The 23,590-nt window shown below is 44.2% G+C and overlaps 1 protein-coding gene across 1 annotated transcript in view; it reads left to right on the top strand.

Annotated features, from left to right (window-relative positions):
* The window catches only part of LOC137341111 (zinc transporter ZIP11-like), a 602,857-nt gene that overhangs the window by 184,277 nt on the left and 394,990 nt on the right, over positions 1–23,590 (top strand). The gene's annotated exons all lie outside the window — the stretch shown is intronic.

The following is a 23,590-nucleotide window of genomic DNA, read 5'->3' as shown; positions in this document are numbered from 1 at the left end:
CATGCCTCCTTCCCTTTCTCCCATCGTGCCTTCAGGCATTTAGGCCCCAAAGCTCTAGAATTCTCTGCTTAAGCCCCACTGCCTCTCCACCTCCTTCTCCTCCTTTAAAACCCTCCTTAATACTCGTGTCTTTCACCAAGCTTTTGATCATCTCTTTCGTTGGGTGTCCGTTTATTTCTCATTACACTCCTGTGAAACACCTTGGCATGGTTTTTTATGTTATGGAAGCTATATAAATGCAAGTAGTTGTTGGAGAACAAGATCAGAGGAAAAAGTGGGCCCTTTATGTCAATTTGTTTAAACAGCTTAGCATCTGCGGTATGGACCTGTCACAGTAAAGTGACTACTGGGTGACTGATGCGCTGCTGCTCCATTCAACAGTTTCCATCCATTACAATAATATATTGGTTCTAAATTTGTTTGGATAGTTCTTTGAAGCCATCAGTCACTTCTGAGAGGGAGAATCATATCTGGTTTGTCGTTCTAAATTGATAACACAACCTTTGAAAAGATTCTGAGGGGAATCCAGCAGGTGTTTTGAATTTGGGCTCTGTTCAGTACAATCAGCAGTGTTCAATTTAAATAACTGAGGTCCCAAAACCTTTTTGAGTTTGGAAAAACAAGGGGAGCATGGATGGGATAATGAAAAAAATGAACTCTATTTCACGGAGGATATTGCATGTATCCTCTCCTTTTTGATTTTGATTTGAAAGCAATTACTCAGTAAATAGTCTGCCGCAACCAGCTACTTTGCTAATGTTTTACTCAGACTAAAATAAGAGACCTTAAAAACAATTTAAGAAAAAGTAGACTAGGCTAACTGGACAGTTAAGAAACTGAATTGTTGAACTTGCTCATGTTTTTTTGGATGCACACTAGTTTTGGAGTGTGTTATAGAATCATAGAAAGGTTATAGCATGGAAGGAAGCCATTCGGCCCATTGAGTCCATGCCGATATATTAAATAAGGAATAGGAAAATCGATTTGTTTGATGCCAAAGGGTAATTGGACTGATCGTTGGGCAGTATTGGAAGTTCTGATGTCCTGTACTGCAATTTTTAACACACTATCTTGTCTCTTTAGGTAGTTGTGGCAATTTAAAAAAAAATTGTGATATTTACTTTTGTGACATACAATCAAAGAACAATGTCTGGAAATATTACATAAGGTTGTAAAACATGTCAAGAGGTACAGCTGTTGTCAACCACAAGAGTGCATCTTGAGTGGTTTATTAGTGTAAATTAAAGCCGATTCCAGAATGTGAATCCCGTTAAGAACAAATGAACTGCAGAACTTGCATTTATACACTGCTTCCCCAAGATGTCCCAAAGCATTTCACAGCCAAGCAATTACTTTTGAAATGTAGCCTCTGTTGTTTGAGAGGCAAAAATGTTGAGGTCCCACAAACAGCAATGAGATGATGATCAATTAATCTCTTTTGATGCTGTTGGTTTAGGGGATGATTGTTGGTCACGACACTGGGAAATGCTATGTGATCTTTTTACGTCCACGTGAACAGGCAGACAGTACCTTGCTTGGATGTGGCTTCCAAAAGATGGCAGCTCCACAATGTAGCATTCCCTGCATAATGCACAGAAGTGGCAGCCGACATTTACTTGCTCAGGTCCTGGAATGTGGCTTGACCCACAACTTTCTGATGCAAGAGCTGGTGCGGTACCACGGGGGCAAACTGACGCTGAAGAAATGGAATCGAGGGCTTTATTAGCTCTTGCTTCAGTGTAAACCCGAGCAAAATACAGCTCCATTAAATAAACCAAAGGGTGCAAATGTCACTTGTCATTGTGTAAATGCCACCTCTCAGTGCCAATCACTTTTAAAGTCATCATTCATAACAGGATTATCAGAGCATAATGGGGATTGCTGATAAGTAATTGCTGCCAATGTGAAAGAAAAATATCAAGATCAAAACGTGAAAATATATGTATTTTTTTAAACCACACCTAGCGAACAGGCACAAAAACAGAACAAAATTCCTGGCCGAGGAGTCCCCTTTCTCCCCAGCAATGCCCCCTCTGATGCAAGTGACCTTGTTTGGGGCAGATAGAGATTCCACCCCAAGCAAGGCCCTGTGGAAATTGGCAGGGAAGGCCCTGACTGGCATATTTGAGTCCCAGCATAATTTCTGGCCCTTCCACCGCACTCTCGCTGAAGTTAGGTCAGGAAGGTGCTGGGTGAGCTGCCAAATTTTGGACCCACTTCAGTAGAATGCTTCTTCAAGAAGCCCTGCAACAAGTTGAAATTATTTTAAACATCGATTTGACTTTTCTCTCTTCAGGTACTGAATTATCTGCTGTAAATTTTCAGTGTTTTCTGTTTTTTTTTCAGTTATCCAGCACTGACTTTTCATTCGTATTTGTACTGGATAATGGGTAGCTTTGGGGACAACGAGCGGATAGATGTGGCCATATTATCGTGGCCCACTGGGAATGTCATTGATATCTATTTCATTTACGTTGCTGAAAAAGGTAGAGCAGAATGTATCATCCTCAGCTTGGGGCATTAGGCCAGAAAACCAGGACCCGTCTTTCCCCCTCTGCCTTGTGGCTCTGTTCAGAATCCTGTTTCCTTTTAGATCTTGCAGCTTGGTAGTCACTGTATCTCTGTGGTAACTGATCTTTCAGCATGGTTATCCACAAAATAGGGTGTGGGGGAGTGGGGTTACAAGTACACCTCATTCTGGCTGAGCAGGGAATGTCATTGGATCAAATGGTTTTCTTGGCAGCAGCTCATTTGGGGAACGTCATGAATTTATCCCAATCTCCTGGCATGAGCAAATTTGGAAATAGCATCACCTAATGCGCTCAGAACAAACAAATTAAGTCGTCAGACAGATCTGACTAACTGATTGGAACATCCATTCTATTGGAAACAGAAAGGTATCATGAGGTTAAATGTTGGTGGGGGGAAAAGAATCAAGTTCAAGTACTGAGTTTTATGATTCATTTCATGTGTTGTCACTGTGACATGTTATGTGCATAGACTGGCATAAAAATCTGTTTGTTTGCAGCATGTTTCATTGATCTATCACCTCACAGTAGAGAATGAGTGGAAGCCATTATAATGATTATGCCACAGTGGCATACTTGATGTATATGGCATGATGTTGTACAAGTTATTCTATCATATGTATACTGTCAATTTAGATGTGGCAATAGAATATCGTTATTGTGAAGTGCAGCACTTCGGATTGCAAAACAAGCACTACGGGGCTTTGATTATTTTAATGTGTTTGGCACAATACAAGATCATTACAAAAATAGAAAAATGTAGAGACCGTGACCAAACTTAATGAAGAGTGGAGCAGACCTTATAGTCCGAGCAAATGTTATTGTATTGGGAGTATCTGTGGTTGATGGTTTTACGAGGTTGAAAAGGCTGTCTGTTCTAGGTCAGAAGGATTAGTAACTCAAAATTATTGCGTTCTCAACAAGGATTCACAGAGTCATTTCGAAATTCTAATCCGACAAAGTCTGCATTCTCTGGCTCAGCTTGTGGGCCTGATATGAGCTTTACAGAAAAAAATGATGCTGTGAGGTTGATTGAGACATTGGTGAATGGAACAAAAAGGCAAGGTGCATATAATATATTGGAACTGCTACACTATACAGCAGAATAGTTCTCTTTATACAGACATCGGGTGATAAATGAAGGAAACTGGTAATCCACAGGAAGCTGAGAGAGAAAAAGTGGAGTCCCTGGATGTCCCATTGATAGCCCAGTAACAGATTGCAGTTATCTTGAACATGGAACATAACGGGGTGTACAAAACCAAACAGGCAGAATATATTTGTTTCGTGGACATGCGACCAGGCATCACCCCAGTAAATTCCCTGCTTATGTGTTAATGAGGTACAATGGTCTCAACCAAGTTATTCAAGAAAATCAGGGTGATTGAGGAAAAAATGTGCAGATATGGGTTTTTGCACAAAGTGTTACAAAGTGTATTTAATAACTGAGTATAGAGATCACAGTATCATGGTAGGTACAGCACAGGAGGAGGCTATTCGGCCTTGTGCCTGTGCCAGCTCTTCGAAAAAGCTAGCTAATTAGTCCCATTTCTTTGCTGTTTCCCCACATCCCTGTAAACTTTTCCCCTTCAAGTATTTATCCAATTCCTTTTTGAAAGTTACCATTGAATCTGCTTCCATTATTTTTTTTTTCAGTACTCAGTACTTGAACTTGATTCTTTTCCCCCCACCAACATTTAACCTCATGATACCTTTCAGGCAATGCACTCCAGATCATTGCAACTTGCTGTGTAAAAAAAAATATCCTCATGTCGCCTCTGGCTCTTTTGCCGATCACTTTAAATCTGTGTCCTCTGGTTACCGACCCTTCCTCCACTGGAAATAGTTACTCCTTATTTACTCTATCAAAACTTTTCATGATTTTGAACATCTCTATCAAATCTTCCCTTAACCTACTCTGTTCTAAGAAGAAAAACCCCTGCTTCTCCAATCTCTCCACATAGAGGCTGGGTATTCTGCGGCGAGTCACTCACCTCCTGACTCCCCAAAACATTTCTGCCATCGACAAGGCACAAGTCAGGGGTGTGATGGAATACTCTCCACTTGCCTGGATGAGTGCAGCTCCAACAACACTCAAGAAGCGAGACATCATCCAGGATTGGCATCCCATCCACCACCTTAAACATTCACTCCCTCCACCACCGGCGGACCGAGGCTGCAGTGTGCACCATCTACAGGATGCACTGCAGCAACTCGCCAAGGCTTCTTCCACAGCACCTCCCAAACCCACGATCTCAACCACCTGGAAGAACAGGGGCAGCAGACGCATGGAACACCACCACCTGCATGTTCTCCTCCCAGTCACACTCCATCCTGACTTGGAAATATATCGCTGTTCCTTCATCATCGTTGAGCCAAAATCCTGGAACCCCCCACCGAACAGCACTGTGGGAGAACCTTCACCACATGGACTGCAGCGGTTCAAGAAGGCAGCTCACCACCACCTTCTCAAGGGCGATTAGGGATGGGCAATAAATGCTGGCCTTGCCAGCGACGCCCTCATCCCATGAATGGATTTAAAACAAATCTCAAGTCCCTCATCCCTGGTACCATTCTAGTAAATCTCTTCTGCACCCTCTCTTAGGCCTTGACATCCATCCTAAAGTGTGGTGCCCAGAATTGAACACAATACTCCGGCTGAGGCCTAACAAGTATTTATAAAGGTTTAGCATAACTTCCTTGCTTTTGTACTTTATGCCTCTATTAATAAAGCCCAGGATTCCATATGCTTTTTTAACAGTTTTCTCAACTTGTCCTGTCATCTTCCAAGATTTGTGTATGTGCATCCCACCCCGGTATCTCTGTTCCTGTACTCCCTTGAAAATTGTACCATTTAGTTTATATTGCCTCTCATCATTCTTCCTTCCAAAATGTATCACTTCACACTTCTCTGTGTTAAATTTCATCTGCCATGTGTTTGCCCATTTCACCAGTCTGTGTGCTCCTGAAGTCTGTTGCTATCCTCCACATTGTTCACTCAATTCTGAGCTCTGTGTCATCTGCAGACTTTGAAATTATATCCTGTATATGCAAGTCCAGTTCATTAATATATATCAAAAAGAGCTGTGGTCCGAATACCAGCCCCTGAGGGACACCACTGTATGCTTCCTTCCAGTCTGAAAAACAACTATTCAGCCCGACTCTCTGCTTTCTGTCCCTCAGCCAATTTTGTATCCATGCTGCCACTGTCCCTTTAATCCCATGAAGTTTAACTATGCTAACAAACCTATTATGTGGTACGAAACGAAATGCCTTTTGAAAGTCCATGTACACAATTTCAACCACACTACCCTCATCAACCCTCTTCGTTACTTCATCAAAGAACTCAATCAAGTTAGTCCAACATGATTTTCCTTTAACAAATCCGTGCTGAGTTTTATTTATTGGCCCATACTTTTCCAAGTGCCAATTAATTTTGTCCCGAATTATTGTCTCTAAAAGTTTCCCCACCACTGACATTAAGCTGACTGGCCTGTAGTTGCCGGGTTTATTCCTCTCCCCCTTTTTGAACAGGGGTGTAACGTTTGCAATCCTCCAGTCCTCCGGCACCGTCCCCATTTCTAAGGAGGATTGGAAGATTGTGGCCAGAACCTCTGCAATTTCCACCCTTATTGCCCGTAGCAACTTAGGATGCATCCCATCTAGACTGGGTGACTTTTCTACTTTGAGTACTGACAATCTTTTAAGTACCTCCTCTTTATCTATTTATATCCAATCCAATATCGCTACTACCTCCTCCTTTACTGCTACGATGGCAGCATCCTCTTCTCTACTGAAGACGGATGCGAAGTATTCTTTTGGTATCTCAGCCATGCCCTCTGCCTCCACAAGAAGATCTCCTTTTTGTTCCTAATTGGTCCCACCCTTCCTTTGACTACCCTTTTACTATTTGTATGTTTATAGAAGATTTTTGTGTTCCCTTTTATGTTAGCTGCTAATCTATTCTCATATTCTCTCTTTGCCCCTCTTATTCCCATTTTTAGATCTCCTGTACTTTCTGTATTCAGTTTGGTTCTCTACTGCATTATGAACCGTACATTCGTCATAAGTCTCCCTTTTTCTGTTTCATTTTATCTTTGACTTCAGTCGTCCAGGGAGCTCGAGCTTTGGATTCCCTTCCTTTCCCCCTTGCAGCAATATGTCTACTCTGTACCTGAACCAACTCTTACTTGAAGACCTCCCATTGTTCAATTACTGTTTTGCCTGCCAATTTTTGATTCCAGTCCACCTGGGCAAGATCCCTTTTTAACTCATTGAAATTAGCCCTCCTCCAGTTCAGTATTTTCACATTTGGTTTTTCCTTGTCCTTTTCCATAACTATTCTAAATCTAATGGTATTATGATCACTGTTCCCCAAATGCTTCCCCCCGCCCCCGGACTGAAACATGCTCCACCTGCCTCACTTTATGCCCCAGAACGGTGTCCTGCCTGCTTGGGCTGGAAGCACACTATTCCAGAAAGTTCTCTTGAACACATTTCAGGAATTCCTTCCCCTCTTAACTCTTCACACTGTTTCTGTCCCAGTCTATATTGGATAATTGAAGTCCCCCATTATCACTACTCTATAGTTCTTGTACCTTTCTGTAATTTGCCTGCAAATTTGCTCCTCTGTCTCCTTCCCACTATTTGGTGGCCGATAGCAAGCACCCAGTAACGTAATGGCTCCTCTATTCCTTAATTCTAACCAAATTCTGTCTTTGACCCCTCAACCACATCATCCCCTTTCAGTGCGATAATAGTTTCTTTGGTCAGTACTGTCACCTTTCCCCCCCCCACCCCCCCCACACCTTTCTTTCCTTCATTATCTTTCCTGAATACCTTGTAGTCAGGAATATTAAGTAACCAATCCTCCCCGTCTTTGAGCCAGGTCTCTGTTATTGCCACAACATCATAGTCCCGTTTGACGACGTGAACCTGCAGTTCACCAACCTTATTTACCACACTACGTGCATTTACACACATGCGCTCCAATCTCAAGTTAGTCTGTCTTGCATTTGCCCACTCTCGGATCCCTCCTAATTCTGAACTATTGTTTACTCGAGTGCTACTTGTCCCACCACTCCCCCTCCCTTGTTTCTCCTCTCTAATGTTTCATCCTGGTATCCATCCCCCTGCCAAGTTAGTTTAAATCCTCCCTCACATCACGAGTTAGCCTCCCCGCGAGGACATTGGTCCCAGCTCTGTTGAGGTGCAACCCGTCCATCTTGAACAGGTCCCTCCTGCCCCAGAACTGGTCCTAATGTCCCAGGAACCTGAAGCCCTCCTTCCTGCATCATTTCTCGAGCTACGTATTTACCTGTCTTATCCTATTATTCCTATACTCACGAGCGCATGGCACTGGGAGTAATCCAGAGATCACTACCTTTGAGGTCCTGCTTTTAAACTTCCTCCCTAGCTCCTGAAACTGTGACTGCAGGACCTTGACCCTTTTCCTTCCTACTTCATTGGTTCCCACATGGACTAAGACTTATGGATGTTCCCCTTTTCCCCCCAAAATGTTCTGCACCCTCTTAATATATAGGTCAGTCTCACTGCAGAATGGGAGGCACTGTTTTCTATTAATTTCTGGGACACTTCTCCTCAAGGGCAATTAGGGATGGGCAATAAATTCTGGCCGAGCCAGCGACGCCCTCATCCCATGAACGAATAAAAAAAAACACGTTTAGTTGGTTTTAAGAAAGGAGAGAGAGGGAAACCAGGGAATTATAGACCAGTTAGCCTAACATCTGTTGTGGGGAAAATGCTGGAGTCTATAATGAAGGATCGGGTGACTGAACACCTCGAGAATTTTTCAGTTAATCAGAGAGAGCCAGCATGGATTTGTGAAAGGTAGGTGGTGCCTGACAAACCTGATTGAATTTTTTGAAGAGGTGACTAAAGTAGTGGACAGGGGAATGTCAATGGATGTTATTTATATGGACTTCCAGAAGGCATTTGATAAGGTCCCACATAAGAGGGAATTGAGGGAAAAGTACGGACTTGATTAGGAAGTTGGTTGAGCGAAAGGCGACAGAGAGTAGGGATAATGGGAAGGTCCTCACATTGGCAGGATGTGACTAGTGGAGTCCCGCAGGGATCTGTCTTGGGGCCTCAATTATTCACAATATTTATTAACGACTTAGATGAAGGCATAGAAAGTCTCATATCTAAGTTTGCCCATGACACAAAGATTGGTGGCATTGTAAGCAGTGTAGATGAAAACATAAAATTACAAAGCGATGTTGATAGATTAGGTGAATGGGCAAAACTGTGGCAAATGGAATTCAATGTCGACAAATGTGAGGTCATCCACTTTGGATCAAAAAAGGATAGAACAGGGTACTTTCTAAATGGTAAAAAGTTAAAAACATTGGATGTCCAAAGGGACTTAGGGGTTCAGGTACATAGATCATTGAAGTGTCATGAACAGGTGCAGAAAATAATCAATAAGGCTAATGGAATGCTGGCCTTTATATCGAGAGGACTAGAGTACAAGGGGGCAGAAGTTATACTGCAGCTATACAAAACCCTGGTTAAACCGCACCTGGAGTACTGTGAGCAGTTCTGGGCACCGCACCTTCGGAAGGACATATTGGCCTTGGAGGGAGTGCAGCGTAGGTTTACTAGAATGATACCCGGACTTCAAGGGTTAAGTTACGAGGAGAGATTACACAAATTGGGGTTGTATTCTCTGGAGTTTCGAAGGTTAAGGGGTGATCTGAATGAAGTTTATAAAATATTAAGGGGAACAGATAGGGTGGATAGAGAGAAACTGTTTCTGCTGGTTGGGGATTTTAGGAGTCGGGGGCACAGTCTAAAAATTCGAGCCAGACCTTTCAGGAGCGAGATTAGAAAACATTTCTACACACAAAGGGTTGTTGAAGTTTGGAACTCTCTTCTGCAAACGGCAATTGATACTAGCTCAATTGCTAAATTTAAATCTGAGATAGACAGCTTTTTGGCAACCAAATGTATTAAGGGAAATGGGCCAAAGGCAGGTATATGGAGTTAGATCACAGATCAGCCATGATCTTATCAAATGGCGGAGCAGGCATGAGGGGCTGAATGGCCTACTCCTGTTCCTATGTTCCTAAATAATGAAGGGTTGGTACCCAGATCTTCACTGAACACTAAAACACAAATTAAAGTTACTTACAAGTCAGTTGGCCTGTTTGGTTTATTTTGTAAGACTTCGTTTTGTTTTCATTGTCTGAAATTCTCTCACTTGAGCAGTTTGCAAATGCTAAAAGAATTACTGAATAACACACCAGTAAATTATTTCATTTTTGCAATTAGAATAGAATACAAAAGGGATGGGCTTGTTGGGTGAGCCAACCTTTTCTTAAAATTTCCGATGTTCCCAACCTGTTTGGGGAGCATTCAGGGAAAATGTGTTTCTGAATCTATCACTTAATTATAATACAAATGTTGACATTTATTGCTATTCAGAGGAGTGGGTATATTCGTACAGTGTGACAGTTCTTAAATAGGTTTTGAGTGGAATAACATAAATGAGGCAATGCTGCTTAATTATCTGTAGAAATTAGATGCGGCATTTCAAAGGGGAATGTTACAGAAACTGGAAGAAAATTTATATAATTACTGCCCAAAACAGTGATCGCAGCCTGGCCAATTTTGTGTCATCATTTTTAATCCAGAAAGATAAATAGGTTCCTCAGCTATTCTTTTTTATATATAAGCTCTTCAGTGATCCATTATGTGCAGAAACGTTGTTTGTGCTGACAGCTGTAAGGATACAACAGCGAAGAGAAGCGCTGAGAGTTGATTTGCCCTTTTAAGAAGTGAGCCCTTTGAAATAGACTCTTTGATAATTTCATAGAGGTAAGAAAACAGAGAGCAGTAAAAGAGGTTGCAGGTCAGGCATCTGCAGATAATATAGCAGCATTAGTTTAATGATAGCAAACGTATTGGTGGCCAGATTGAATCTGCCTTGATGTTACAACAAATACCATTTTGATTACACTGACAGATCAAATGTTTTTCTCACCGCATAGGAAGACCCCACTGTTTGAGCTCATCTTAACGACTTTTAAAATGAAGGCAGACTAGTTCCCATCTGTCAGCTTTTACTATTGTTAAACATTTTACTTGACCAGGATCCAAAGTGACCGCTCAGTTCAGCTTGCTTTCTTTTAACCATTTACCCCTCTTCCATCTTCCAGCTGTCCCCTCCCCTTACACCAGATGGAATCAGTGACCTCAATAATGCAGCAAGAACACAGTTACTTTGTAAAAACTGGAAGAAGAACCAGCCAAAGCCTGGGGAGGGATAGGATAGGAACCTTTCGACATGATGCAAGTGCCTCACTTGGCAGGGGCATTGATGAGAAAGAAGACTTGCATTCATACAGCGTTTTTCACAGCCTCAGGATGTCCCAGAGTGCTTCACAGCCAGTGAAGTATTTTTGAAGTGTAATCACTTTTGGAATGTAGGAAACATGGCAGCCAATTTGCACGCTGCAAGGTCCCACAAACAGCAATTTGATAATGACCAGATAATCTGTTTTAGTGGGATAACTATTGGCCAGGACACTGGGGATCACTCCCCTGCTGTTCTTTGAAATAGTGCCATGGGATCTTTTATGTCCACCTGAGAGGGCATTCGGGGCCTCGGTTTAACGTCTCATCTGAAAGATGGCACCTCCAACAGTGCAGCACTCCCTCAGTACTGCACTGGCGTGTCAGCCGAGATTTTGTGCTCAAGTCTCTGTAGTGGGACTTGAACCGACGACTTTCTTACTCAAAGGCGAGACTGCGACCAACTGAGCCACAGCTGCAGAGGGATGGACCCTTTTTCCGCCCAAGGAAGATTGCATGAATTTTTTTGCAGCAAAGCTTACAATGGAAAGCAAGGAAGCAATTGACCAATTTGGAAATTAACCAATTGACAAAAGACTGCAAATGATGAGGCGGCCTCCATAAACAGTAAATTCAATTTATGGTTAATCTACACATCTAGTTATAATTTGTAATTCCAGTAATATTAACAGTTACCTATTTTTACTTGCATAATTTGTATTTATTTTTTCATCTTATGGTAGAATGTTACTTCAAACAGTATTGCATAGAGAGGAAAATCTGAGCAGCAGACAAACTGAGAATGTGATATAAACATCCTTTTTTTGCAGCAGTGAAAGCTGTCCTGTTAATTTCAATGACTGGGATGTTGAGACTTGGCAGTGGGCATGGCAGCATAGTGGTTATGTTACTGGACGAGTAATCCAGAGGCTGGGACCAATAATCCGGAGTCATGAGTTCAAATCCTGCCACGGCAGCTGGGGAATTTAAATTCAATTAATTAAATAAAATCTGGAATTAAAATACTAGTATCAGTAATGGTGACGATGAAACTACCGGATTGTCGTAAAAACCCATCTGGTTCACTAAGGTCCTTTAGGGAAGGAAACCTGCCGTCCTGACCCAGTCTGGCCGATATGTGACTCTAGACCAATTTCCTAGGGGGAGTGTTTGCTAGTGCTGTTGGGGAGGGTTTAAACGAATGTGGCAGGGGGATGGGAACCGATGCAGGAAGTCAATGGGAAGTAAAGTGGTGACAGAAACAAAAGGCAGTAAGGGAGAGTGCACAGAACATGACCGGACAGATGGTCTGAGAAAGCAGGGCAAAGACCAAGGGAAGGCTAGATTAAACTACATTTATTTCAATGCAAGAAGTCTGATGGGCAAGGCAGATGAACTCAGGGCATGGATGGGTACATGGGACTGGGATGTTATAGCTATTACTGAAACATGGCTAAGGGAGGGGCAGGACTGGCAGCTCAATGTTCCAGGGTACAGATGCTATAGGAAAGATAGAGCAGGAGGTAAGAGAGGAGGGGGAGTTGCGTTCTTGATTAGGGAGAACATCACGGCAGTAGTGAGAGGGGATATATCCAAGGGTTCGCCCACTGAGTCCATATGGGTAGAACTGAAAAATAAGAAGGGAGAGATCACTTTGATAGGATTGTATTACAGACCCCCAAATAGTCAAGGAGGAAATATGTAAGGAGATTACAGACAGCTGCAAGAAAAATAGGGTGGTAATAGTGGGGGACTTTAACTTTCCCAACATTGACTGGGACAGCCATAGCATTAGGGGCTTGGATGGAGAGAAATTTGTTGAGTGTATTCAGGAGGAATTTCTCATTCAGTATGTGGATGGCCCGACTCGAGAGGGGGCAAAACTTGACCTCCTCTTGGGAAATAAGGAAGGGCAGGTGACAGAAGTGTTAGTGAGGGATCACTTTGGGACCAGTGATCATAATTCCATTAGTTTTAAGATAGCTATGGAGAATGATAGGTCTGGCCCAAAACTTAAAATTCTAAATTGGGGAAAGGCCAATTTTGATGGTATTAGACAGGAACTTTCAGAAGTTGATTGGGAGAGTCTGTTGGCAGGCAAAGGGACATCTGGTAAGTGGGAGGCTTTCAAAAGTGTGTTAACCAGGGTTCAGGGTAAGCACATTCCTTATAAAGTGAAGGGCAAGGCTGGTAGAAGTAGGGAACCTTGGATGACTCGGGAGATTGAGGCCCTAGTCAAAAAGAAGAAGGAGGCATATGACATGCATAAGCAGCTGGGATCAAGTGGATCCCTTGAAGAGTATAGAGATTGCCGGAATAGAGTTAAGAGAGAAATCAGGAGGGCAAAAAGGGGACATGAGATTGCTTTGGCAGATAAGGCAAAGGAGAATCCAAAGAGCTTCTACAAATACATAAAGGGCAAAAGAGTAACCAGGGAGAGAGTAGGGCCTCTTAAGGATCAACAAGGTCATCTATGTGCGGAACCACAAGAGATGGGTGAGATCCTGAATGAATATTTCACATCGGTATTTACGGTTGAGAAAGGCATGGATGTTAGGGAACTTGGGGAAATAAATAGTGATGTCTTGAGGAGTGTACATATTACAGAGAGGGAGGTGCTGGAAGTCTTAACGCGCATCAAGGTCGATAAATCTCCGGGACCTGATGAAATGTATCCCAGGACGTTATGGGAGGTTAGGGAGGAAATTGCGGGTCCCCAAGCAGAGATATTTGAATCATCGACAGCTACGGGTGAGGTGCCTGAAGATTGGAGGGTAGCAAATGTTGTGCCTTTGTTTAAGAAGGGCGGCAGGGAAAAGCCTGGGAACTACAGCCTGACATCTGTAGTGGGTAAGTTGTTCGAGGGTATTCTGAGGGACTGGATCGACAGGCATTTGGAGAGGTAGGGACTGATTAGGAACAGTCAACATGGTTTTGTGAGAGGAAAATCATGTCTCACAAATTTGATTGAGTTTTTTGAAGGGGGAACCAAGAAGATAGATGAGGGCTGTGCAGTAGACGTGGTCTACATGGACTTCAGCAAAGCCTTTGACAAGGTACCACATGGTAGGTTGTTACATAAGGTTAAATCTCATGGGATCCAAGGTGAGGTAGCCAATTGGATACAAAATTGGCTTGACGACAGAAGACAGAGGGTGGTTGTAGAGGGTTGTTTTTCAAACTGGAGGCCTGTGTCCAGCGGTGCTGGGTCCGCTGTTATTTGTTATTTATATTAATGATTTGGATGAGAATTTAGGAGGCATGGTTAGTAAGTTTGCAGATGACACCAAGATTGGTGGCATTGTGGACAGTGAAGAAGGTTATCTAGGATTGCAACGGGATCTTGATAAATTGGGCCAGAGGGCCGATGAATGGCAGATGGAGTTTAATTTAGATAAATGTGAGGTGATGCATTTTGGTAGATCGAATCGGGCCAGGACCTACTCCGTTAATGGTAGGGCGTTGGGGAGAGTTATAGAACAAAGAGATCTAGGAGTACAGGTTCATAGCTCCTTGAAAGTGGAGTCACAGGTGGATAGGGTGGTGAAGAAGGCATTCGGCATGCTTGGTTTCATTGGTCAGAACATTGAATACAGGAGTTGGGATGTCTTGTTGAAGTTGTACAGGACATTAGTAAGGCCACACTTGGAATACTGTGTACAGTTCTGGTCACCCTATTATAGAAAGGATATTATTAAACTAGAAAAAGTGCAGAAAAGATTTACTAGGATGCTACCGGGACTTGATGGTTTGACTTATAGGGAGAGGTTAGATAGGCTGGGACTTTTTTCCCTGGAGAGTAGGAGGTTAAGGGGTGATCTTACAGAAGTCTATAAAATAATGAGGGGCATAGATAAGGTAAATAGTCAAAATCTTTTCCCAAAGGTAGGGGGGTCTATAACGAGGGGACATAGATTTAAGGTGAGAGGGGAGAGATACAAAAGGGTCCAGAGGGGCAATTTTTTCACTCAAAGGGTGGTGAGTGTCTGGAACGAGCTGCCAGAGGCAGTAGTAGAGGCGGGTACAATTTTGTCTTTTAAAAAGCATTTGGACAGTTACATGGGTAAGATGGGTATAGAGGGATATGGGCCAAGTGCAGGCAATTGGGACTAGCTTCGTGGTATAAACTGGGCGACATGGACATGTTGGGCCGAAGGGCCCGTTTCCATGTTGTAACTTCTATGATTCTATGATTCTTAATTGCCCTCTGAAATGGCCGAGCAAGCCACTCAGTTGCAAAATCTCGCTTAAAAAAAGTCACAAGAAGAATAAAACCGGACTGACCACTAGGCACTGGACACGACAAAGGCAAACCGAGCCCAGTCGACCCTACAAAGTCCTCCTCACTAACATCTGGGGACTTGTGCCAAAATTGGGAGAGCTGTCCCACAGACGAGTCAAGCAACAGCCTGACCCAGCCATACGCTCAGAATCATACCTTTCAGCCAACGTCCCAGACTCTTCCATCACCATCCTTGGGTATGTCCTGTCCCACCGGCAGGACAGACCCACCAGAGGTGGCGGTACAGTGATACACAGATCAGGAGGGAGTGGCCCTGGGAGTCCTCAACATTGACTCTGGACCCCATGAAATCTCATGGCATCAGGTCAAACATGAGCAAGGAAACCTCCTGCTGATTACCACCTACCGCTCTTCCTCAGCTGATGAATCAGTCCTCCATGTTGAACACCACTTGGAGGAAACACTGAGGGTAGCAAGGGCACAGAATTTACTCTGGGTGGGGGACTTCAATGTCCATCACCAAGAGTGGCTCCGGAGCACCACTGCTGGCCGAGTCGTGAAGTACATAGCTGCTAGACTGGGCCTGCGGCAGGTGGTGAGCGAACCAGCACGAGGGAAAAACTTACTTGACCTCGTCCTCACCAATCTACCTGTCGCAGATGCATCTGTCCATGACAGTATTGGTAGGAGTGATCACCGCACAGTCTTCGTGGAGATGAAGTCCCGTCTTCGCACTGAGGACACCATCCAACATGTTGTGTGGCACTACCACCGTGCTAAATCGGATAGATTCAGAACCGATCTAGCAGCTCAAAACTGGGCATCCAAGAGGTGTTGTGGGAAATCAGCAGCAGCAGAATTGTATTCCAGCACAATCTGTAACCTCATGGCCCGGCATATTCCTCACGCTACCATTACCAACAAGCCAGGGGATCAACCCTGGCTCAATGAGGAGTGCAGAAGAGCATGCCAGGAGCAGCACCAAGTGTACCTAAAAATGAGGTGCCAACCTGGTGAAGCTACAACTCAGGACTACATGCATGCTAAACAGTGGAAGCAACATGCTATTGACAGAGCGAAGCGATTCCACAACCAACGGATCAGATCAAAGCTCTGCAGTCCTGCCGCATCCAGTCGTGAATGGTAATTGACAATTAAACAACTAATGGGAGGAGGAGGCTCTGTAAACATCCCCATCCTCAATAATGGCGGAGTCCAGCACATGAGTGCAAAAGACAAGGCTGAAGCGTTTGCAACCACCTTCAGTCAGAAGTGCCGAGTGGATGATCCATCTCGGCCGCCTCCCGATATCCCCACCATCACAGAAGCCAGTCTTCAGCCAATTTGATTCACTCCACAGCAAAGGCTATGGGCCCCAACAACATCCCAGCTGTAGTGCTGAAGTCTTGTGCTCCAGAACTGGCTGCGCCTCGAGCCAAATTGTTCCAGTACAGCTGCAACACTGGCATCTACCCGACAATGTGGAAAATTGCCCAGGTATTTCCTGTGCACAAAAAGCAGGACAAATCCAATCCGGCCATTTACCGCCCCATCAGTCTACTCTCGATCATCAGCAAAGTGATGGAAGGTGTCGTCGACAGTGCTATCAAGTGGCACTTACTCACCAATAACCTGCTGACCGATGCTCAGTTTGGGTTATGCCAGGACCACTCGGCTCCAGACCTCATTACAGCCTTGGTCCAAATGTGGACAAAAGAGCTGAATGCCAGAGGTGAGGTGAGAGTGACTGCCCTTGACATCAAGGCAGCATTTGACCGAATGTGGCACCAAGGAGCCCGAGTAAAATTGAAGTCAATGGGAATCGGGGAAAGCTCTCCAGTGGCTGGAGTCATACCTAGCACAAAGGAAGATGGTAGTGGTTGTTGGTGGCCAATCATCTCAGCCCCAGGACATTGCTGCAGGAGTTCCTCAGGGCAGTTTCTTAGGCCCAACCATCTTCAGCTGTTTCATCAATGACCTTCCCTCCATCATAAGGTCAGAAATGGGGATGTTCGCCAATGATTGCACAGTGTTCAGTTCCATTCGCAACCCCTCAGATAATGAAGCAGTCCGAGCCCTGGACAACATCCAGGCTTGGGCTGATAAGTGGCAAATCACATTCGCACCAGAAAAGTACCAGGCAATGACCATCTCCAACAGAAGAGAGTCTAACCACCTCCCCTTGACATTCAATGGCATTACCATCGTCGAATCCCTCACCATCAACATCCTGGGGGTCACCATTGATCAGCAGTTTAACTGGACCAGCCATATAAATACTGTGGCCACAAGAGTAGGTCAGAGGCTGGGTATTCTGTAGTGAGTGATTCACCTCCTGACTCCTCAGAGCCTTTCCACCATCTACAAGGCACAAGTCAGGAATGTGATGGAATACTCTCCACTTGCCTGGATGAGTGCGGCTCCAACAACACTCAAGAAGCTTGACACCATCCAGGACAAAGCAACCCGCTTGATTGGCACCTTATCCCCCACCCTAAACATTCACTCCCTTCACCACCGGCGCACAGTGGCTGCAGTGTGTACCATCCACAGGATGCACTGCAGCAACTCGCCAAGGCTTCTTCGACAGCAGCTCCCAAACCCGCGACCTCTACCACCTAGAAGGACAAGAGCAGCAGGTACATGGGAACAATGCCACCTGCACATTCCCCTCTGAGTCACACACCATCCCGACTTGGAAATGTGTCCCTGTTCCTTCATCGTCGCAGGATCAAAATCCTGGAACTCCCTTCCTAACAGCACTGTGGGAGAACCTTCACCACACAGACTGCAGCGGTTCAAGAAGACGGCTCACCACCACCTTCTCAAGGGCAATTAGGGATGGGCAATAAATGCCGGCCTCGCCAGCGGCGCCCACATCCCATGAACGAATCAAAAAAGAAGTGTGATACCTCAGTGGAACTGTAAACCCCACATGCAATGGAATTTGACGAGCATTCAAATATTGTCTGGAGGTCTGTTTCTGCCAGTGACTGGGTTAAGAATCTTTGCCTTTCTGTGTTCATCTGAAATTCCTTCCTTTGCTATTTTGGTGGAGCCATTAACCCACATGTTCTAAGCTCAATTAGTGTTAAGCAATTTGAAGGCACTGCTGTGCCAATGTTCTATCAGGCTCTGGAATGGTAATTTGATACAGACAGGAAAGTTTCCAAGTTCATTGGCAAGGGGAGGAAGAAGGGGAGCAAGACAAGTCTATGGAGCCGTGCAAATTAGCAGACTGGCTCATGGCCATGTGTAATTTCATAACCCCTATGCCTTTTTAATTGTACTTCTGTTACAGTATTTATCATCCATTACTCATTGGTTAACTTTATTTGAACTGTTAGGGGTTAAATCCGCACCAGAAAGATTGATTCTTCCTCAGTTTTGTGTTGAAGTCAAAGGGCTGTCTGTACTAGGGGTGAAACACTTCACTTTTACACCCAGTGCCAGCATCTTGTGTCGTTATGGGGAGCTGTATTGTGGTTTCTGAGTCCGCTAAAGCACAGTGTGACAATAGTTCATGTCACCAATCTGAGAGCAATTCAAATCTTGGCAAATGGTGTGAGACCACCTCGAGGACGTAGTCATGCACCATCTGGATTTCACAGCAGCTGCAAAAGTCCATTAGTTGGCTTTAATTGTGGGACTGTCTTTCAGAAGGCTGTACTCAATCTGTACAAATAATTTTCTGTTCTGAAGAGTCCTCTCTCTCTTTTGCTTTTAAAGTCAGTCAAAGAACATAGTATTATCGATAAGACTGTTATTTTTGTAATTCACATTGAAGTTGACCACTTAGCTTCTGCTAGTTTTGTGAAGGCACTGCTGTGTGAAATAAAGAAGCCACTGTTCTAACAGACTCCGTCGGGCTTTGTGCAACAGACAAGAAAGTGCTTTCCTGACAGACAGCTTCAAAAAGCTGACACCTCAAGAATGGCCCTGATTATAAGCTATGAAGTGTGGAAACAGGTAATTACATGGGCTTCATACCTTAAGCTGGAGGTATACTGAACATTCCATCGCTTGTATTGGAGGGGGGAGAAAACAAATACAGAAAAGCCTGGAGTTGGAATTCAGATGTTGAAGACATGGAATTGGTGGAGCATTTCTACTGGGATCTGGGGTCTTCGTCTCCCAGAAAATGTTCATCTAACATTAAAAATAATGTATTCTGGTTAATTTTAAGCACTTTATATTTCACAGTTAATTGATTTTTAATCTTGAGAGGAAAAAGTATGACATTTGGATTTTCAGCAGATAAACCAGACTATCAATTCCCTAAAAGTTTCCTGAACAGTCACTGTGCCACATCCTACCTTCCCACAACCAACCCTCCCACCCCCATGCCCCAGTTCACAGGGGTGATCTATCCATCTCCAGAAGGAGTTCACAGAGACACAGTACCCCATTAATTCTTCATCTTCTTCCAAAACTTCCAGTTCATACTCTTCTTCTAGCCCCTGATTTCAGCCTGGCACTCCTCTCTCCTCCAGCTCAGTTCAAACTGGTACTCGTCTTTTATTTTGCTTTCGAAACTGGTACCCACCCCACCACCCTCTGTTGAAGCTGACTTCTTTCATCCAACTCAAGCTGGCATTTTTCCTTCTTCCAATTCCCTCAGTTTAGGCAGACACTCTTTCCCCTCTGCCCAGTTCATACTGTCACTCTCTTTCCACCACCGCCCCCCCCCAACCAATCCCCCCCTTATTAATGCTGACACCTTTTAGCCCATTTGTTCATGCTGGCATTCTTCAACCCAAAACATCACTTCAAGCTTCTGCGTCTTCTGTCTCCCCTTCATTGCCTCCATTTTCTTCTCCCCTTTTATTGTTGTTCATTCCCCTTATGGCTATCCGTTGTCTGCCCCTTGTTGCCATCCGTTTTCCCCCTTCATTGCCATTCATTCCTCTGTCCCATTCCTACCTGAGCCTGACTGCTAATGGCCCATACTGGTCTCCCTCATCTTCAGTACCCCATCTGCCGCTAACGGCAGTGATACAGGCAATTGTTTAAGGTATTTGGGCACTCCTTTTGTCACGAGAGTTCCCGTCTGCAGTAGAAAGCACCCAGGATCATTGCCAGTAGCAGCATTGAATAGAGAGAGGTGTCCTGGTCTATCTATTGGTAGCTGCACTCAGATAGATGCAGGAGAAATGGGAACGACGGAATGCCAGACAATACTTTTTTTGAAGAGATGACTAAAGTAGTGGACAGGGTAATGTCAATGGATGTTATTTATGTGGACTTCCAGAAGGCATTTGATAAGGTCCCACATAAGAGACTGTTAGCTAAGATAGAAGCCCATGGAATCAAGGGAAAAGTACGGACTTGGTTGGGAAGTTGGCTGAGCGAAAGGTGACAGAGAGTAGGGATAATGGGAAGGTACTCACATTGGCAGGATGTGACTGGTGGAGTCCTGCAGGGATCTGTCTTGGGGCCTCAATTATTCACAATATTTATTAACGATTTAGATGAAGGCATAGAAAGTCTCATATCTAAGTTTGCCGATGACACAAAGATTGGTGGCATTATAAGCAGTGTAGATGAAAACATAAAATTACAAAACGATATTGATAGATTAAGTGAATGGGCAAAACTGTGGCAAATGGAATTCAATGTCGACAAATGTGAGGTCATCCACTTTGGATCAAAAAAGGATAGAACAGGGTCCTTTCTAAATGATAAAAAGTTAAAAACAGTGGATGTCCAAAGGGACCTCGGGGTTCAGGTCCATCGATCATTGAAGTGTCATGAACAGGTGCAGAAAATAATCAATAAGGCTAATGGAATTGCTGGCCTTTTTATCGAGAGGACGAGAGTACAAGGGGGCAGAAGTTATGCTGCCGCTATACAAAACCCTGGTTAGACCGCACCTGGAGTACTGTGAGCAGTTCTGGGCACCGCACCTTCGGAAGGACATATTGGCCTTGGAGGGAGTGCAGCGTCGGTTTACTAGAATGATACCCGGACTTCAAGGGTTAAGTTACGAGGAGAGATTACACAAATTGGGGTTGTATTCTGTAGAGTTTCGAAGGTTAAGGGGTGATCTAATCGAAGTTTATAAGATATTAAGGGGAAACGGATAGGGTGGATAGAGAGAAACTATTTCCGCTGGTTGGGGATTCTAGGAGTAGGGGGCACAGTCTAAAAATTAGAGCCAGACCTTTTCAGGAGCGAGATTGGAAAACATTTCTACACACAAAGGGTTGTAGAAGTTTGGAACTCTCTTCCACAAACGGCAGTTGATACTAGCTCAATTGCTAAATTTAAATCTGAGATAGATAGCTTTTTGGCAATCAAAGGTATTAAAGGATATGGGCCAAATGCGGGTATATGGAGTTGGATCACAGATCAGCCATGATCTTATCAAATGGCGGAGCAGGCAGGAGGGGCTGAATGGCCAACTCCTGTTCCTATGTTCCTATACTGAGGCGAGTGGACTTGGTTCATGCTGACCTTTGTCAGAAAACACTGACACAAGAATAGAGAATCATAGAAGTTTACAACATGGAAACAGGCCCTTCAGCCCAACATGTCCATGTCGCCCAGTTTATACCACTAAGCTAGTCCCAATTGCTGGCACTTGGCCCATATCCCTCTATACCCATCTTACCCATGTAACTGTCCAAATGACCAGACCAGACCCTCAAAATGCTGGACTGCTGGTGTGTCGTGTGCATGGTTGGCATGCACCCAAGACAGGGCTATAGAAGTGTAGGAAAATGGCTGGCCCATAGCTAATTCACTCTTCAGCAATCTCTGCAGCACAGACCTTAAAAAGCTCCATTGGTGGAAGTGTCCCATATTAGATAGTTAAAGATTGTGTAGCAATAGTTAACCCTTTGGGGAGTGCATGCATATTCCCCTAATTTTATATATATTAAATAACAGAAAATATATCTTGTGTGTGTTATAAAATCTGTCGAGATATGATCAAATTTAGTCAACCTGATTTAATTTACACTCAACTCTTGGAATACTTGGGGGAATTTCACCATTCTTTTCTTCAATTTTCTGTCCTCCTCTCCTGAAGGCATTAACTTCCTTCCTGTGATCCAGTTGCATGAGCCATTATTCGTGTGGGAATCTCTTCAGCGCACAAAGACGATTTGACTGTGAAAACCAAGGTGGATTCTACCCTTGCCCAATGTCTATGTGCACCCATGATGGATAGTAATCATGAACAGGAACCCTAGCCAATTTTCCCTTTCCCTTGCCCAGACCACTGTGGCTAATTTTAGCATTTCTACCCTGCCCTGGCTGAGATCAGATATTCAGTCCAGACCAAACCTCTTGCTTTATTTGACTCAGAGAAGGAGACTTCATCTCTGAGCCATCGAAGGAGCCTCTTCACTTTACAGTGTGATTCTTGTAATTCGGGAACTCAGTTATGTCAGTCCTTCAGCTGGCATTCACACATGATGGCATCAAAGTGTGAAAGCTGTGGATTTATATGCCAATTTCACACTTTGAACAAGGTGGAGTGAGTCAATCATTTGTCAGTTGCTGCACTGAGCGTTATCTTCACAAGTGAATAAATTGGCTGCAGAAGTGCTTATTATCCAGGACTCCATTATACTGATGGATTAGGTGTTGGAGTGTTTGATCAAGAAATCAGCTGAATTATTGAATTTCATATTTTACTGTTTGTGAGATCCATAGTTTGCATCCCTCTGACTGACTGATCACACTCCCATTCTTAACCTGCAGTGGTAGAGTGGAGTAAAGAGAAGAAAGAAAGAACTTGCATTTATATAGCGCCTTTCATGACCTCAAGACATCCCAAAGTGCTTTACAGCTAACGAAGCACTTTTGAAGTGTCTGTTGTAATGTAGGGAAATGTGGCAGCCAATTTGCACTCAGCAAGGTCCCACAAACAGCAGTGAGATAATGACCAGATAATCTGTTTTTAGGGATGCTTGTTGAAGGACTAATACTGGCCAGGACACTGGGGAGAACTCCACTGCTCTTCGAATAGTACCACATGATCTTTTACGTCTACCTGAGAGGGCAGGTGGGACCTCGGTTTAATGTGTCATCCGATGGCTCAGAGATCAGGGGGCCGATTTTCGGATGGCCGAATGGGTGCATTGGGGGCTCTGAAAATGGCGGAATCCCGGAGCGGGTTCGGAGCCCGGCTCCAACCTGCTCACTTCTGGGTTTTCCAATGACACGTTCGGGTGCGCGCACAGCTCCTGCAATTAAAGCCGGCAGGATGATAATTTAGATACTTATTTAGGTAGTAGAGGTACTTGACAGACCTCATTGACTGGAGATTTTGGCAGGGGTGCAATTTTGAAGGATCCTCTGCGTGTTTCCTGTGCTGTGGGAAACACTCCCTGTTGGAGCAGACGTGTTTCAGCCAGCAGCCAGTGGGAGCTGCAAAGGATTTTTTGACAGTTGGGGGAATACCTTATTTATTGCAGCAGGGCACTCTGTCACTTCAGACAAAGTTTTGGCTGCAACATCTTTGCAGCTACGAGGAGAGATTGGATAGGCT

The sequence above is a fragment of the Heptranchias perlo genome, chromosome 23 (genome assembly GCF_035084215.1).
Source record: "Heptranchias perlo isolate sHepPer1 chromosome 23, sHepPer1.hap1, whole genome shotgun sequence".
Taxonomy (NCBI): Eukaryota; Metazoa; Chordata; class Chondrichthyes; order Hexanchiformes; family Hexanchidae; genus Heptranchias; species Heptranchias perlo.
Note: the sequence above shows the minus strand (reverse complement) of the source record. Positions and strands in the feature narration are given on the sequence as shown.